The 19,054-nt window shown below is 40.5% G+C and overlaps 1 pseudogene; it reads left to right on the forward strand.

Annotated features, from left to right (window-relative positions):
- Positions 1 to 18,733, forward strand: part of LOC140605828 (solute carrier family 28 member 3-like) — a 52,250-nt pseudogene extending 33,517 nt beyond the window's left edge.
- Positions 18,734 to 19,054: the final 321 nt, after the last annotated feature.

Raw genomic sequence — 19,054 nt, forward strand, 5'->3', positions numbered from 1 at the left:
TGGCTTAGGTCATGATCTCAGGATGTTAGGATTGAGCCCCAAGTCAGGCTCTGGGCTTTTGTGGAGTCTGTTTGAGATTCTCTCTCCCTCTCCACCTCCCACTTGTGCTTTCTCTCTCTCTTTTTCTGGAATAAATAAATGAATCCTTAAAAAAAAAAAAAAGAAATACTGCTTTAGAAAATAGAATCAGGGGCACCTGGGTGGCTCAATCAGTTGGGTCCAACTGTTGGTTTCAGCTCAGGTCTTTATCTCAGGATCATGAGTTTGAGCCCCAGACTGGGCTCCATTTAAAAATAAAAGAGAGAAAAAAATTTTAAAAAAAAATAAAAGAGAGAGAGAGAGTATCTTTAGTAGATTGGCACACCCTCTTATGATTTAAAAGAGAGCATTGAAACTTGGCCTTGCTTTGTTTCTAGACAAGAGTCTCCACTGCTGGTCCGACCATACTCACCACACATCACCAAGTCTGAACTCCACACAGTCATGACAGCTGGGTTCTCTACCATTGCTAGAAGCTTTTTAGGTGCATACACTTCTTATGCAGTAAGAATGTTTCAAGGTAAATTTTGAAAAATTCAACCTCTTTCTTTGCTACTCTTATCTCTGTCTTTGCTTGATCACTGCTGTTGGATTAGGAGGCCAAAGAGTGTCCTTTTGCTGTATAGTTGGCCATTCTTCCTCTGGCCTTAGAAAGGAGTGACCCTGAGGACCTTTGTGGCTTCACTTTCAAAATCTGCTACCTAAATATGAATTACATTCAACTGTGGCATAATGAAATCACATATTGAGGTGATTTTGGCCAAAATTCTAACAATGTAAAATAATAACAAAAACCATTATTACTGTCACTAGTAAAGGCAGTCTAGACCGGGGGTCAGCAAAGTGTGGCTTATGGGCCAAGCTAGATTGCTCCTTTTTTTTTTTTTTTTTTTTTTGGTAACTAAAGTTTTACTGAAAACCAGCTGCTTCTATTCATTCTTCTATGGTAGCTTTCATGCTACAGAGTTGAGTAGTTGTGGCCTGAAAAAGCAAAAAATGTTTACTCTCTGGCCTTTCACAGAGAAAGTTTTATGACCAGTGGCTTAGAACAGTGGTTCTCAAACCTTACTGCACATTAGAATCATCCAGGAACATTTAAAAACCCCAATGTCCAGGCCCATGCCACAGAGTAATTAAACCAGAAGCTCTTGGGGTGAGACCCAGGTATCAATGATTTTTTAAAGTACTCCTCCTGTACATTCTTACGTGCAACCCAGTTGGAGAGCTGCTGGTGTGTGGCACAGGGCCGCAGAGCATTATAACCAGTGCTCGTGCCCCAAGCACAGAGCTTGTAAGCCCCAGAGAGAAGCAGCCCCCAGTGCAGACATGGAAAAATGAAGAGGTGTGGCCCCAGGTGAGAAGGAGCTCTTACTAGAGAGGGGAGTTTCATCCATCCACCTCATCCAGTCCTCGGAGAGCAACCAATAGGAAGAGGGAAGAGCAAAAGTGGAAGAGGGGGTGCCGGGAGGCTCAGCCAGTTAAACATCTGCCTTCACCTCAGGTCATGATCTCAGAGTCCTGGGATGGAGCCCGCATCCAACTCCCTGCTCTACGAGGAGCCTGCTTCTCCCTCTCCCTCCGCCTGCTTGTGCTCTCTGTCCTTCTCTCTGCTAAATAAATAAATAAATAAATAAATAAATAAATAAATAAATAAACAAATAAATAAAATATCTAAAAAGGGGGAGGAGCTGAAAGAGTTCTCAGGAATAGCAGTGTGGATCTGCAGATGGTCCACTCAGCCACCGCTCTAAGAGTGCTGCCTGTGAAAATGTGCTGGCTGGACTGGGGGTGGGGAGGGAAGTGCAGATTCCGGCATTCTGAAAATATAGGGAAGAGAATTCAGAAACAAAATAAGCATGTGGGGACGAAAGGCAAAAGAGTTTAAGTAGGTTCACAGTGAGGGAAACAGAAATCACTTACAGATTAAAGGGACTCTGGATAAATGAATATTATATAAAGGCACCACAGAATTCAGAAGACTGAAAGGAAGACAGAGAGGGGTGTACCTGTGCCTGCACCCCAGACACTTCCCTTGTCTAAAGCTAAACTGATGATCTAATGAAATACCTGCTTCCGGGACTATTTAAACATTCATCAGATCCACAGGGAGGGAGAGGAATCTTCTTTGGAAGTTTTTACCAGGATTCATTCTCTTCTGAAATGATTAGATTTTGGTTTTGGGCTTCTCACCAAAGGATGTGGTCAATTAGCACAAATTCCTCCCTTCATCCTCTGACTCTCAAGGTGATGCTGACATGGCTCACTGAGTGCTCCCAAGCCTCCAAAAATACACTATTGTGAGGCAGGCTCCGTTCTGCCCTTCTCTCCCCTTGTAAAGCTTTTGGGCTGTTCATTCTGAGCACAACAGAAAAGCTACACTTCAGCTGGCCCTTCTCCCAAAATCACAGGTTTCACCCTCCCACCTTTTAACTGCTTCAGTGATGTCCGCACCTGCATCGTTGGCTGTGGCTAAACTCTTCTGGCCTGAGACAGAAACACCTAAAATAACCCTCAAGAATGCCATGAAAATGGAAACTGGGTAAGTGGGATACCTCATTCCTACAAACTGGAGAGGTGGGATGGGGGTGTCCAAATTCAAAGCACAGACAAAAGTTGATCATTGGAGAGCCCATGATCTTAAAATGAATGTAATTTCCCAGTGACTATCAGGCTTCATTAGACTTCCCAAAAAAAAAAAAAAAATCCTTCTTCAATACTTGAAAAGCTTCCTAAATACTTGAATGTCAATACATTTCCTTAACCGTTGAATTTAGATATTTCATTTTAAATGTGGTGTAGTGTTTTTTGAGCACTGATTTAAGACCGTTGGAAAGCAATGGGACAACCATTTCTGGAAGTTTCTTATATAATAGGAAGTATGAAGGTATGATATAGATATCTTTAGCCCCTCTTCAGTTCATTTTTTTGCCCTGTGCAAAAGAAAGGAAAAAGGTTGAAAAGGATAAAGGGGTTCAAGATAGTCAAAATAATCAAATTCAATAACAGAATCCATCAATGAACATGTTGCTGGGATTCATCCCCTGTTTCTATGTAGGTATAGTCAGTGAAAAGCAACTTGTCAAAGAATACATGTATGGAATAGGTGTGATTCCACTTGTAAAGTTAAGCAAGTGTGTAAACCTATGCAACATATTATTTTAGATATACACTCACATGGGAAAAGGAAAAAGAAAGGGAATGATAAGCAACTTCTAGGGAGCCAGGTACTTCTGAGATTAAAGAGAAGAGGATGAGATTAAGGAAGAGGGGGTACTCAAAGGTGATGGTGACATTCCATTTCTTCAGGCCTTCTTTGATGTATTAGTCCTTATACCATGAATATTTTATAAATATTTTCTGGTAACTACCTTAATATAATTTTTAAAGCCTATAATATCTTTATCTTTTACCAAGTTTTTAATTATAACCCTCCCCCAATTAACAGAGTAGTATAACCATAAGATACCCATATGACAATCACCTACACTCAGCAATTGTAAGCAATTATAAATGATGTCACAGAATATAGGTGAGTATTTTGACCAAGGCATGAGCCTGAGAGTTTGTGTCTCCAATCAAATGAACTCTGATTATGCCATTTCTACACCTGTGATGTCCATCCACTGACAACACCTTGGTAATTCTGGAATTGCTATTTTTTGATAAAGTGATTCAAGGAACCTCCTAGAAGCTGCAAGAAAGAGAGTATCCTCATCCATCTCCCTGGTGGCAAATATAGCTGTGAATCTGATTGCCTTCCTGGCCCTGTTGTCTTTTGTGAATGCAGCCCTGTCCTGGTTTGAAAACATGTTTGACTACCCACAACTGAGTTTTGAGGTATAATTCTATCATATCTCTCCTCCGTTTTGTTTCTACCTATCTTTGTTTAAAAATCAATAGGCTTGGGGATCCCTGGGTGGCTCAGCAGTGTAGCACCTGCCTTCGGCCCAGGTGTGATCATGGAGTCGCAGGATTGAGTTCCACATCAGGCTCCCTGCATGGAGCTTGCTTCTCCCTCTGCCTGTGTCTCTGCCTCTCTCTCTCTCTCTCTCTCTCCCTCTCTCTCTCTCTCTCTCTCATTCTGTGTGTGTGTGTCTCTCTTGAATAAATAAATAAAATCTTAAAAATAAAATAAAAAATAGGCTTGTAAATTGCCTTCCCAAACCACCTGTAGTATACTCTTACGCAATGCACACACTCATCATGTAACCCCCATTTTCCCACCACTGCCCCTCCCCATCTCCTATCACCACCTGGAGAGAATGATTGACCTCATGCCAGGAATCCAGGGGACTTCAAATTACTCAATGCCAATCCTGACTCCTAATGGAAAGAGATAAGCAAAACAATGTGAAGAAATATCTATGCTTAAAGAAGACATAAAAGAGGTGAGAAAATCTTGTCACAAGGATGAGGCAGAGGAACAAGAAGCAAATCACCACTCTAATAAGGAATCTGTTTTTGAGTTTTGTAGATTGTATGCTCCTATGTCTTCATGCCCCCTTTCCTTCATGATGGGAGTGGAATGGCAAGACAGCTCATGGTCACCAAACTCATAGGCTATAAGACATTTTTCAATGAATTTGTCACTTATAAACAGCTCTCAAAATCGATCAGTTTAAGGAAGGGGCTGGACCCTAATTTGTGAATGGTGTGCAGCAATATATGTCGGTAAGTAAATACATTGATTTCTCAATACACTTCTTTCTCACAATTCTACATTGGTCAGATAGTCACTGGTGCTTGTGCATAGTGGGCCAGGCACTTGGGTATACATCAGAGAAAAACACAAACCAAAAATCCCTGATCTCATGGAGCCCATACTGAACACAGCACCTCATAACTTTCAATTATGTTGAATTAATCCATGCGTGTGTGTCTGTGTGATGTATACACATCTAGTCCTTACTACTATGATCATTTACTTTTGAGACCTGTGGATCCAAACCTAGAGTCATATGACTAGGGACAAGAATCAATAAAAAAATATTTGCCACATACCTTCTGTGTGCAATGCACTTACACACTGAGGCCACAACATGGAACAAGTGATGAGGTTTCTGCCCTCATGGGCTCATAGTCTAATAATGTCGAGGGTCTCTTCCTTCCAGCCTTAGAAAGTCTATGAACTCTGAGAAACTGCCCAAGTGCAAAATACTGCCTGGACATCCTAAGGAAATAGTGAGACACAGTTGCTACTCTTCAAGTGGATGAGGGAAGAGAAGAGCTTGGGTTGTGGTCTGAATTTTTGAGACAAGCATCCTATAACTATGTCAGAACTTCAGGTCAGTAGGTTCCAGGGAAATGTTCATGTTTACTTGACCTCAGATGGGACAAGGGAATGTGGGTGAAGCCATTACTTAGGTCATATTTTACAGCTGAGTCTCCAGATTTTACTTTCCCAAAAAACAGAATTGTCCCACTCATGAAAATCTTAGGGAAATGGTGAACATTTCTGACCAGCACCATTACTCATTGAAATAAGCCATTTGTAATTAATGTTCAAGGAACACCTGGGTGGCTCAGCAGTTTAGCACTTGCCTTCGGTCCAGGGCATGATCCTGCAGTCCCAGGATAGAGTCCCATGTCAGGTTCCCTGCATGGAGCCTGCTTCTCTCTCTGCCTGTGTCTCTGCCTCTCTCTCTCTCTCTCTCTCTCTCTCATGAATAAATAAATAAAGTCATTAAAAAAATAAAGTATGTATCTGGCTATAAAAGGAAAGGGGAGGAAAAGCATGCTGCCCACAGTTCTTTTTTTTAAGATTTATATTTATTTATTTATTCATGAGAGACACAGAGAGAGAGGCAGAGACATAGGCAGAGGAAGAAGTAGGCTCCCTGCAGGACTTGATCCGAAGACCCTGGGACCACAACCTGACCCGAAGGCAAACACTCAACCACTGAGCCACCAAGGTGCCCCAGCATGCTTCCCAAGGTTCTAATTGAGATTGCCTACCAGTAAACAACACTATCATCTCACCGAGTTCCCTAAACACAAAATATGCAAATTTGTCCCCACATATTACACAAATATAACAGCATACTCCATGAAGTACTGATTTGCATTTTATGGTCAGGGTCATTTGACCCACACATCTGATACAGCGGGTCTGTAGGTCTCCTGTTTCTCAAATGTTTATTCTTTAACTGGCCAGACAGTAGAGCTTGGCCAAATGTCTTCATTGTTTGGATGCCACCATAAACCGGTTTGCTCTCCTGCCAAAAGTAAACAATGGGCTAAATTAAGTGAATTGCTTTCCATCCCCAACTGCCAGTTGTCAGGAGAAAGTCGTTTTTTTAATGAGCAAAGCAAACTCACAATCCTAGCAGTGCTGAGCAGGTTTGTAAACAGTTATTACGAGAATAGAGAGAGAACAGTAGGAATGATTTCAGTTGGGGGTGAGCCCAACCAGAGGCAGATCCACAGAGGATATTTGAAGACAGGAGCCCAATAGCTTTTGCTACTGTTGAGTCATAATGGCAAAAGCATTTTGTTTTTCCCATTTTCCTATTTACAGGCAACAAAATGGGGATGAGTACCTGCAATTTTTGTTTACCAACCAACAAGTGGTGGGGGAAAGGCATCACATGACCAAAGCATAATATCTAGGTCTGAGGCAAAGCCCAGTGTTATCCAGGTCAGAATATGTATGTAGCATGTTGTCCACAGGACATGAGCTCCTCCTTACTCCATCATCTTTTCTTTCTTAACATAAAAGTAATACTGTGCATGTTTGTTTGTTTACACTTAATTTATACACACCCTGGTATAGAACTCAAAAGGCGCAAAAAGGCAAGAGGGACAAGTAAGTCATCCTCCCTATTTTTCTGTTGCTCAGCTCTTCTCCTTGTACCATAGTATGCTTTTACTCTTGCTCTTTGCACTTAATAACATATCTTGGATGCCATTCCCTATCAGTGTCTATGAGAGTATTCTATAGTCTGAACACACCATTTTTAATTTTAACAGTCTCTTGTTGATGGACACTTACCAATTATCTGCTATTGGAAGCAGTGCTACAATCACTGTCCCTGTATATCCAGCATTGTTGCTCAGGCTCTGGGAGAACCAAACGATGTATTGATTCCCCAGTGCAATGCAGCTCTTTCCATCATTCATGTATGGGAAAAGGCAGAGCAGTAGCATTTTAGCCTCCTGTTCCTCTTATTATAAAACTGTACATGGAACCTGCTCTGGAGTGGAGTGGTGCCTCAGATCTGATGGAGTATGCTCAACATAGTTTCAGTTGCCCAAGACCAACTGCAGTTCAGAAGTAGATGCTCCTCCTTCTGATGTGTCATCTAACAGTACATCAGAACACCTACATTATTCGTCTCCCTTTATCACATCACATAAGCATTTTATCATTTCATATCACCACAACAATAAGGCACTCTGCATTGTACAAAATGACTAGAAGGAAGAATTCACCACAAAAGAAGACCAGAAGCAATACTCTCTGCCACAGAATTGCTGGACGTGGATTTAAATACAATGTCAAGATACAATTCAGAAGTCCAATTATAAAGTTACTGGTGACTCTAAAGAAGCATAAAGGACTCTAGAAACTCCTACTATAGAATTGAGATCTAATCATATGAGAATTAAAAATAGATTAAATGAGATGCAATCAAAATTGTATACTCTAACAGCTAGAGTTAATGAGGTGGAAGGGTGTGTGACATAGAGGACAAGTTGATGGAAAGGAAGGAAGCAGAGGGAAAAAATGAGAAAAATAATTAAGAACTCATGAGGAAAGACTTAGGGAAATAAATGATAGCTTGAGAAGGAAGAATATTTATATTATTGGGATTCCAGAAGAGGCTGACAGAGAGACAGAGGACCACAACATATATTTGAACAAATCATAGCTGAGAAATTCCCTAATCTGGGGAAAGAAGCAGGCATTCAGATCTAACAGATAGAGAGGACCCTCCACAAAATGAATAAAAACCATTCAACACCTCGACATTTTATAGTGAAACTTGCAAATTTTAAAAATAAAGAGAAAATTCTTAAAGCAGCTCAAGACAAGAGATTCTTCACTTATATGGAAAGAAATATCAGATTAATAGCAGACCCCTCCACAGAGACCCAGCAGGCCAGAAAGGTCTGGCATGATATATACATGATATTAAATAAGAAGAATATGCAGCCAAGAAGACTTACTTTAGCCAGCAAAGCTGTCATTCAGAATAGACGGAGAGATAAAGAGCTTCCAGGAGAGGCAGAAAATGAAAGAATATGTGACCTCAAAACCAGCTCTGCAAGAAATATTAAGGGGGACCCAGTAAAAAGAAAGAGGGAGCCCAAAGAAACAATCCCCCAAAACAGGCATTTAGAATATATAATACAATGACACTAAATTCATATCTTTCAATAGTTACTCTGACCATGAATGGGCTTAATGATCCCATCAAAAGATGCAGGGTATCAGACTAGATAAAAAAGCAAGACCCGGGCAGCCCCAGTGGCTTAGCAGTTTAGTGCCATCTTCGGTCCGGGGTGTGATCCTGAAGACCCAAGATTGAGTCCCATGTCGGGCTCCCTGCATGGAGCCTGCTTCTTCTTCTGCCTGTGTCTCTGCCTCTCTCTCTCTCTCTCTCTCTCTCTCTCTCTCTCTGTGTGTGTGTGTGTGTGTGTGTGTGTGTCTCGTGAATAAATAAATAAAATCTTTAAAAAATAAAAAGCAAGACCCATCTATATGCTGTCTACAAGACTCATTTTAGACCTAAGGACACCTCCAACCTGAAAATGAAGGGATGGGGAACCATTTACCATTCAAATGGTCCTCAAAAGAAACCTGGGGGAGCAATTCTCATATCAGATGAATTAGAGTTTATCTCACAAGATGGTAGTAAGAGATAAAGAGGGACACTACATCATACTTAAAGGGTCTATCCAACAAGAGGACCTAATAATCATGAATATTTATACCCCAGTGTGGGAGCCACCAAGTATACCAATCAATTAATAACCAAAGTAAATAGATACTTAGATAATAATACACTAATAGTAGGAGACTTCAACATGGCACTTTCAGCAAATGACAGATCTTCTAATTAGAACATCACCAAAGAAACAAGGGCCTTGAATGATACACTGGACCAAAAAGATTTCACAGATATATTCAGAACATTCCATCCAAATGCAACTGAATACACATTCTTCCCAAGCGCACGTGGAACTTTCTCCAGAATAGACCACATACTGGGTCACAAATCAGGTCTCATCAATACCAAAAGATTGGGATTGTCCCCTGCATATTTTCAGAACACAATACTTTGAAACTAGAATTCAATCCCAAGAAGAAATTTGGAAGAAACTCAAACACGTGGAGGTTAAAGAGCATCCTAGTAAAAGATGACTGAATCAACCAGGAAATTAGAGAAGAATTAAAAGCATTCATGGGGGATCCCTGGGTGGCGCAGCAGTTTGGCGCCTGCCTTTGGCCCAGGGCGCGATCCCGGAGACCCGGGATCGAATCCCACATCGGGCTCCTGGTGCATGGAGCCTGCTTCTCCCTCTGCCTGTGTCTCTGCCTCCCTCTCTCTCTCTCTGTAACTATCATAAATAAAAAAAAAATTATAAAAGCATTCATGGAAACTAATGAAAATGAAAATACAACCACTCAAAATCCTTGGCATATAACAAAAGCAGTCCTAAGAGGGAAATACATTGTAATACAAGCCTCCCTCAAAAATTGGAAAAAACTCAAATACACAAGCTAACCTCACACCTAAAGGAACTGGAGAAACAACAGCAAATAAATCCTAAACCAAGCAGAAGAAGATAATATAAAGATTAGAGCAGAACTCAGTGAAATAGAAATCAGAAGATCTGTAGAAGAGATCAACAAAACAAGGAGCTGGTTCTTTGAAAGAATTAATATGATAGATAAACCCCTAGCTAGACTTATTAAAAAGAAAAGAGAAGACTTGTATTAATAAAATCACAAACAAAAGAGGAGGGATCACAACCAGTATCAAGGAAATACAAACCATTTTAAAAACATTTATCAGCAGCCATATGTCAACAAATTAGGCAATCTGGAAGAAATGGATGCATTTCTGGAAACTCACAAATTACCAAAACTGAAACAGGAAGAAATAGAAAATTTGAACGGGCCGGTAACCAGAGAAGAAATTGAAGCCCTCATCCAAAACCTCCCAAGACACAAAAGTCCCAGCCAGATGGCTTCCCAGGGGAATTCTACCAAATATTTAAAGAAGGAATAATACCTATTCTACCAAAGTTGTTTCAAAGGATACAAAGGGAGAGAATACTTCCAAACTCATTTTATGAGGCCACCATTACCTGGAAATCAAAACCAGAGAAAGACCTAACCAAAAAGTAGAATTATAGACTAATATCACTGATGAATGTAGATGCAAAAATTCTCACCAAGATACTAGCCAATAATATCTAACAGTATATTAAGAGGATTATCCAACATGACCAAGTGGAATTTATCCTGGGATGCAAGGGTGGTTCAATATTTGTAAAACAATCAATGTGATAGATCACATCAATAAGAGAAAAGACAAGAACCATATGATCCTCTCAATAGATGCAGAGAAAGCATTTGACAAAAAAAATTGACAAAATTGACAAACATTTTGACATTCCTGATCAAAACTCTTCAGAGTGTAGAGATAGAAGAACATTCATCAATACCATAAGAGCCATCTATGAAAAGTCCACAGCAAATATCATTCGCAATGGGGAAAACTAAGAGACTTTCCCCTAAGATCAGGAACATGACCGAGATGTCCACTCTCACCACTGCTATTCAACATAGTACTAGAAGTCCTAGCTTTAGGAATCAGACAACAAAAAGAAATGAAATGCATTCAAATTGGCAAAGCAGAAGTCAAACTCTCCCTCTTTGCAGATGACATGATACTGTACATAGAAAACCCAAAAGACTCCACCCCAAGATTCCTAGAACTCATACAGCAAGTCGGCAATGTGGCAGGATATAAAATCAATACCGAGAAATCAGTGGCATTTCTGTACACTAACAATGAGACTGAAGAAAGAGAAACTAAGGAATCAATCCCATTTACAATTACCCTAAAACCATAACATACCTAAGAATAAACCTAACTAAGGGGATAATGAATCTATACTCTAAAAACTACAGAATACTTATGAAAGAGATCAAGGAAGACAGAAATAAAACATTCCTTGCTCATGGATTGGAAGAATAAATATTGTCAAAATATCTATGCTACCCAGAGTAATTTACAAATTCAACATAGTCTTTATGAAAATATCTTGGTCTTTCTTCACAGAGTTGGAACAAATAATCTTAAAATCTGTATGGAACCAGAAAAGACCTTGAATAGCCACAGGAATGTTGAAAAAGAAAACCAATGCCAGGGGCATCACAATGCCTGACTTCAAGCCATATTACAAAGCCGTGATCATCAAGACAGTGTGGTACTGGCACAAAAACAGACACACAGATCAATGGAACAGAAATAGATTACCCAGAAATGGAACCTTGACTCTATGATCAACTCATCTTTGACAAAGCAGGAAAGAATATCCACTGGAAAAAGGACAGTCTCTTCAATAAATGGTGTCCGGAAAATTGGACAATCATGTGAAGAAGGATGAAACTGGACCATTTTCTTACACCATACACAAAGATAAACTCAAAATGGTTGTAAGACCTAAATGTGAGACAAGAATCCATCAAATACTAGAGGAGAACACAGGCAACAACCTTTTTGAACTTGGCCACAACAATTTCTTACAAGACACATCTATGAAGGCAAGGGAAACAAAAGCAAAAATGAATTGTTGGGACATCATCAAGGTCAAATGCTTCTGTACAGCAAAGGAAACAGTCAACAAAAATAAAAGACAACCTACAGAATGGGAGAAGATATTTGCAAATGACATAGAGCTAGTTGCCAAGATCTATAAGAACTTATCAAACTCAACACCCAAGAAACAAACAATCCAGTCATGAAATGGGCAAGACATGAACAGACATTCCTCCAAAGAAGGCCTACACATGGCCAGCATGCATGAGAAAATGCTCCGCATCACTTGCCATCAGGGAAATACAAATCAAAACCACAATGAGATACCACCTCACACCAATGAAAATGGCGAAAATTAACAAGACAGGAAACAACAAATGTTGGAGAGGATTGGGAGGAAGGGGAACCCTCTCACACTGTTGGTGGGAATGCATACTGGTACAGCCACTTGTGAAAACTGTGTGGAAGTTCTTCAAGAAGTTAAAAATAGAGCTGCTGTAGGACTGGGGATTTACCCCAAAGATACTGATGTAGTGAAAGGCCAGGACACCTGCACCCCAATGTTCACAGCAGCAATGTCCACAATAGCCAAACTGTGGAAGGAACCATGATGTCTTTCAACAGATGAATGGATAAAGGAGATGTATTCTATGTATACAATGGAATATTACTCAGCCATCAGAGAAGACAAATACTCACCATTTTCTTCGATGTGGATGGAACTGGAGGGTATTATGTTGAGTGAAGTAAGACAATCAGAGGACAACCATCATAAGGTTCACTTATATGTGCAATATAAGGAATAATGAAAGGGATTTTAAGCGAAAGGAGGGGAGCTGAGTGAGAAAAATTAGAGAGGAAGACAAACCATTAGAGTTTCCTAACTCTGGGAAAGAAACTAAGGGTTGTGGAAGGAGAGGTGGGCAGGGGTATGGGGTTACTGGGTGACGGGCACTAAGGAGGGCACTTGATGGGATGAGCAGTGGGTGTTATACTATATTTGGCAAGTTGAATTTAAATTTTTAAAAATTCTCTCCAAGAAAATAAATAAATAAATATAACATACAAACAAAAGATAAAATAAAATAAAACCCTACATGGCCACATCTGTGTGTCCCCTTCCCACAGATCCTCAGAAACAGGAAAAAAGAATCTCAAGTGCCTTGTGCCAGATCCCTCCCCATGGTCCCTTAATAAGCCTGCCTGTTTTGAAGCCAATTGAACTAAATGAAAAACACTAGAGAGAACAAGGAATGAGGATGAGCTTTTCCAACAACAGCAGACTGCTCAAATACATGAAATATTTTTTTCCTGCCTGCTATAGGCACGCTGATTGCAAATGCCAACAAAGGCATTCTAAGAAACCAGAAAGAGAAGAGAGGACTTATAATCAACAAAAAATTTACCATGGGCACTTGAGTCTTGAATGTGAGCTTTAACAAACCCTGTTAGTTGGGGGATGAAAAGCACTGCTACTTTTGAATGCAGTGCTTTCCTGGTTTGTTCTTTACTTTTTCTTAAAGATTTTATTTATTCATGAGAGACACAGAGATAGAGAGAGGCAGAGACACAAGCAGAGGGAGAAGCAGGCTCCATGCAGGAAGCCCGACTCAGGACTTGATTCCGGGACACCAGGACCACACCGTAGGCCAAAGGCGGCGCTTAACCGCTGAGCCAGCCAGGTGCCCTGGTTTGTTCTTTAATTTTTTTTTAATTTTTATTTATTTATGATAGTCACAGAGAGAGAGAGAGAGAGAGGCAGAGACATAGGCAGAAGCAGGCTCCATGCACCGGGAGCCCGACATGGGATTCGATCCCATGGGCCAAAGGCAGGCGCCAAACCGCTGCGCCACCCAGGGATCCCCGCCCTGGTTTGTTCTTTAAACCAAATCATCGATGTTTTAGGATTTTGGAAAAGTAAATTATTGCTCAATTGTGTGGGTGCCTTTGCCAAATTGGGTGAGCTTCTGGTGAACAACAAAGTCCACTGAATCTTCTGGGTGTCCTGTGGTCAGCCCTTTAAACTGAGAGAGAATTATCTGGCCTGAGCAACACCTCTTGGTTGTCAGAACAGAACTAGATGGCTATGCTCACACTTCCACAAATTCACCCTCCATCTTTCTACTGCCCTGTAAACATGGGCACCTGATATTCCCAGGGGATGGTTAAAGCTGAGAACCAAAGAGAGGCAAGGACACACCACAGCCGGAATGAAAGGAACTCCTATTATATCTGTGAGTTTCCTCTTTTTTTTTTCTCTTTACTAAATTAATCCCTTTCCATTTAAGTATAATTTATGTACAATAAAGATCCTTTTTTGTGTATATACAAGTTTTGACAAATGTATCACCTGTGTAACCACAACCACAATGAACATATAGAACATTTCTATCATACCTGGAAAATTTCTCTCATGGCCACCTGCAGTCAACAGTACCCCGACCCACCCCCTCATTCCCAGACAGCCTGATCTTTCATTCACTATAGATTACATTTGCTTGTAAAATTTCCTACAAATGGACTCACTTAGTTTTCATGTTGTTGCATGCATTATTTTCCTTCTTACTACCGAGTAGTATTCTATTTCATAGATATTCATAATTTGCTTATCCTTTTGTCTGTTGAAGGACATTTGGGTTGTTTCTAGCTTGAAGCTATGATGAGTATAGCTGCCATAAATACTCATTTACAGTCTTCTTGTGGACATAAGTTTATACTTCTCCAGAGAAAATTCCAAAGAGCATTATTGCTGGGTAATGAAGGCTATGTCTATCAACTTGATAAGAAACTGCCGGTTTATAAACAGGCGTGTGTCAGTTCCCACCAACAATGTACAAGAAATCCAATTGTTCCACATCCTTGTCAACATTTGGTATTGTCTGACTTCTTAGCCATTTTAGTGGATGTGCAGTGTTATCTTACTGTTTTGTTTTGCATTTCTCTGGTGACTAATGATGTCAATCATATTCTTATGTGTTTGATATATATATATATATATATATATATAGTGAAAACTCTTTAGCCATTTTCTATTGGGTGCTTGTCCTATTATTATTAAATTATAACAGCTCTTTAGACATTCTAAATAAATCCTTTATCAAACAAATATAATGTGAGTATTTTCTGGGACCAATTTTATATCTTCAGTAGCTAGCACTAGGCCTGGTGCATTATAGCAGGTGGCCAGGTCATACTGAATATTAGAAATTATCATTGGGGGTGCCTACGAAGCTCAGTTGGTTAAGCAGCTGCCTTTAGCTCAGGTCATGATCCTGGGGTCCTGACCTGAGCCTGCTTCTCCCTCTGACCCCTCCCAGCTACTGTTCTCTCTCACTGACTCACTCTCTCAAATAAATAAAAATCTTTAATAAAAAATTTTTAGGGGATCCCTGGGTGGCGCAGCGGTTTGGAGCCTGCCTTTGGCCCAGGGCGCGATCCTGAAGACCCGGGATCGAATCCCACGTCAGGCTCCCGGTGCATGGAGCCTGCTTCTCCCTCTGCCTGTGTCTCTGCCTCTCTCTCTCTCTCTGTGACTATCATAAATAAATTTTAAAAAAAAATTTTTTTTTAAATTTTAAAAAGGGATTCTTGGCTGACTCAGTGGTTGAGCATTTGCCTTTGGCTCAAATCATGATCCTGGGGTCTAGGATTGAGTCCCACATCAGCCTCCCTAAGGGAAGCTTGTTTCTCCCTCTGCCTATGTCTCTGCCTCTCCATGTGTCTCTCATGAGTAAATAAATAAAATCTTTACCAAAAAAAAGTTTTCATTGGGCAGAAAGAAGCATTTGTAGAGGCTAAGATTACCAGTTCCAACTCTCTGTAGAAAGTCTCCGAATCTACACAGCCCTTTTCCCTTTCTCAAAATTCAAGCGGAGATAGAAAAAAAAAAAAGTCTCTGAAACAACAAGTGTTTGACATCATGCATTGCACATTTACTTGTCAATATTGATTCCATAGTCAGAAAAAGAAGCCTGGTTAGGATGTCAGATTTACTAAGCTAGTCACGCCATGTATTCTTCCAAGTGTTTATGCTTGTTTACAGATTCATTCTGAGACAATTGCCACTTATACTCTCTGTGGCTTTGCAAATATCGGTTCTCTAGAAATAGTGATTGGCAGACTCAGTAAGTGAAAATAATTTTCTTCAATAATGCATGTGACATAAACATACGTTTAATCTCCATCTTGTTCTGTAACATTATTTGTTTCAGGGGAAGAAAAGGCCCTGGGACAGTAGTAAATCCTTTGCAGTCTATTTTTTATCCCTGCTCTGCCATATAGTTTTCCTTTGTATACCCAAGCTAAACTCAGAAAGAATTTGTTCAAACGTACAGGTGCTTGTCTACCTAGGGATGACACTAGGTCTCACTTTGCATGACAATTCCGGTAGATTTTAATGGCCCCTGGAGAAGGATTCTGAGGCCTAGTGGATTTGGGAATGTGGGCCTCTGATTAGTGATTAATTAGTCTTCTATAGGCATAGAAGTAGACGGTGACGATGAGTTGAAAATGTTTGGATCTCTCCTTGAAATCCATTTGCCTTGCCATGCCCTCGATACACTGTGGTAAAACTTAGGACTTGCTTCTTCTGTAGAAAATGGAAGTCACTGGGCCTGTGGAAAAATGTCTTCCTTTCCTCTCCCACCAGAGAACTTCTCTGGATGTGAAGCTCTTCATTAAGCTCTTGAATCTTGATTTTTCCCAGCTAATTTGAAGGGAAAGAAAGAAGAAAGAAAAAGAAAGAAAGAAAGAAGAAAGAAAGAAAGAAAGAAAGAAAGAAAGAAAGAAAGAAAGAAAGAAAGAAAGAAAGAAAGAAAGAAAGAAAGAAAGAAAGAAAGAAAGAAAGAAAGAAAGAAAGAAAGAAAGAAAGAAAGAAAGAAAGAAAGAAAGAAAGAAAGAAAGAAAGAAAGAGAAAGAAGAAAGAAAGAAAGAAGAAAGAGAGAAAGAGAGAGAGAGAGAAAGAGAGAAAGAGAAAGAAAGATCAATGACCTGAGACCCCCAACCCTAGAACAATTCTGAGGCTGGAGATTTGGAATTCCCAAACAATGACCTCAATACTAATCTCCTACTTCCATGTGTCCCAGCGTTCGTGGCTCCTTCCAGAAAGCGTGATATCACGTCAGGGTCAGTGAGAGCTCTGATTGCAGGGACCATCGCCTGCTTCATGACAGCCTGTACTGCAGGTACCACATGCCATCCTTTGTGTCCTGTCTTCCAGAGCCCACAGAATGGCAGCTTTCAGGGGGGCCGTGCCTCCAACCTGCAGATGCAGCATATGCTACTGTCGGAAGCTGAGAGGCAGAGCTGCTGCTGAGCATATTGTAAAGTGAAATGTGTGGAACATGGTTGAGAAGCTAGGAACAGGAGGGCACAGTAATGTCGTAAATTAATAAAATAGATGACACTACTTCACTTCCAGGACTACTCTCCAGCACCCCTGTAGACATCAACTGCCATTACATTTTAGAGAATGCCTTCAACTCCAGTTCACCTACGAACACAGCAGATGTGGTATCTTGTTGTCAATCTCTATTGAACAGGTATTATATTCTTGAGTCTAACTTCTTCATATCTATTATTAATAAACAAATTAGACCTATAGAGCCCATCCACTTATTTTTATAACTTTATAACTCTTTTTAAATATAAGAACCTGTGGGACACCTGGGTGGCTCAGTTGGTTGAGTGTCCGATTCTTGATTTCAGCTCAGCTGGTGATCCCAGGGTGCTAAAATGGAAACCCGCCTCAGGCTCAGAGCTCAGGGGGAGCCTGCTTGTCCTTCTCCCTCTGTTTCTCCCCCACTCACACTCACTCACACACACTCACTCTCAACTAAATAAATCTTTTAAAAAATAAATGACTTGTGCAACAATTTATTTTGATTTAGATCACCTTTCATTTTGACTTTTCTCAGCTGAGACTAGGAACTATAATACTAGCTAGTGCTATGCAAGCATTTCTTATGCCCTCAGCTTTGTGATAGGCACTTTGTATGAATTATGTCATTTAACCCTGTTTTTTTTTTTTTTTTTCAATAAAAACAGGCCTTAAGAAGTCTTTACCACTATCCAAGGGATCCCTAGGTGGCTCAGCGGTTTGGCGCCTGCCTTTGGTCCAGGGCGCGATCCTGAGTCCCAGATCGAGTCCCACATCGGGCTCCTGGCATGGAACCTGCTTCTCCCTCCTCCTGTGTCTCTGCCTCTCTCTCTCTCTGTCTATCATGAATAAATAAATAAATAAATCTTTAAAAAAAAAAAAAAAAAGAAGGCTTTACCACTCCAAAAAAAAAAATGAATGCAAGCACAATAAAGATGCAAACTTTAGGTCTTTCTGTCTACAGAGTCCATGCCCTTAACTAGTACCCAAGCACTAATTCATTGTTACTGCCTCTCTTTCAAGGGCATCAAGCAGTGCAGGCTGTCCTGAAAACATGGTGATAGCGATAGTGATGGGCATGAGGTGCCACCAGTGACCCATCTGGCCACTCCCACTCTGTACAGTTTCTCTCTGCAAAATCAATACCCCTACCCCATTTGCCCTTCTTAATGAGCAAATGTTTTATAAGGATTGATTCTTGGTTTATTCTGGAAGAAATAGGGGGAGTCCTTGAGCCCAGACAGGATTCAAGAATCAAAACTAATTCTTTGATGCCTCTGTCCTTAACCCACCTTAACTTGAATGTGACAGAGAAAATTGGCTTCCTGCCCAATGCTATGTTTAACGTGTCTTCTGCTTACCCACTTTTTCTGTTCTATGGCCCAACTAACTGCTTTATTTCACTTTTCACCAGCACTATTGTCAATGGTCCTGGTTCATCATCCCAGGAAGAAACCACAGCTTGTCTTCTTTAAGGGGCTGCTGTAAATTGATGACCCCATGAACACTGAACTGCAGTTGGATCCCTAATGCATTTTGAGTGCAGCTGCTTCTCCAATGGAACTGTAGGTATAGATGCTGAATTTTCTGCTTTGTGGGGGGAAAAACTATTCTTCATAGATTGATACTTTCATTGTGGAATGAGCTTTAATTGGAAAAAAGGAAAACAGGAGTGAACCTTTCAGATCTCCAGCATCGTCCTCCTCTCCTTCCTTCCTTCCCTTCCGCGAACCCTTCCCCACTGAGAACTACTATGGTATCTCATGATGAGCACAATGTCAATGGTTATGGATGAATTATTCTGTCCCAGGGAAGGATAGCGAGCATTTTGAAAAAAAAAAAAACATGATATGCATGATGA

This window comes from Canis lupus, chromosome 1 (assembly GCF_048164855.1).
Source record: "Canis lupus baileyi chromosome 1, mCanLup2.hap1, whole genome shotgun sequence".
NCBI classification, from domain to species: Eukaryota; Metazoa; Chordata; class Mammalia; order Carnivora; family Canidae; genus Canis; species Canis lupus.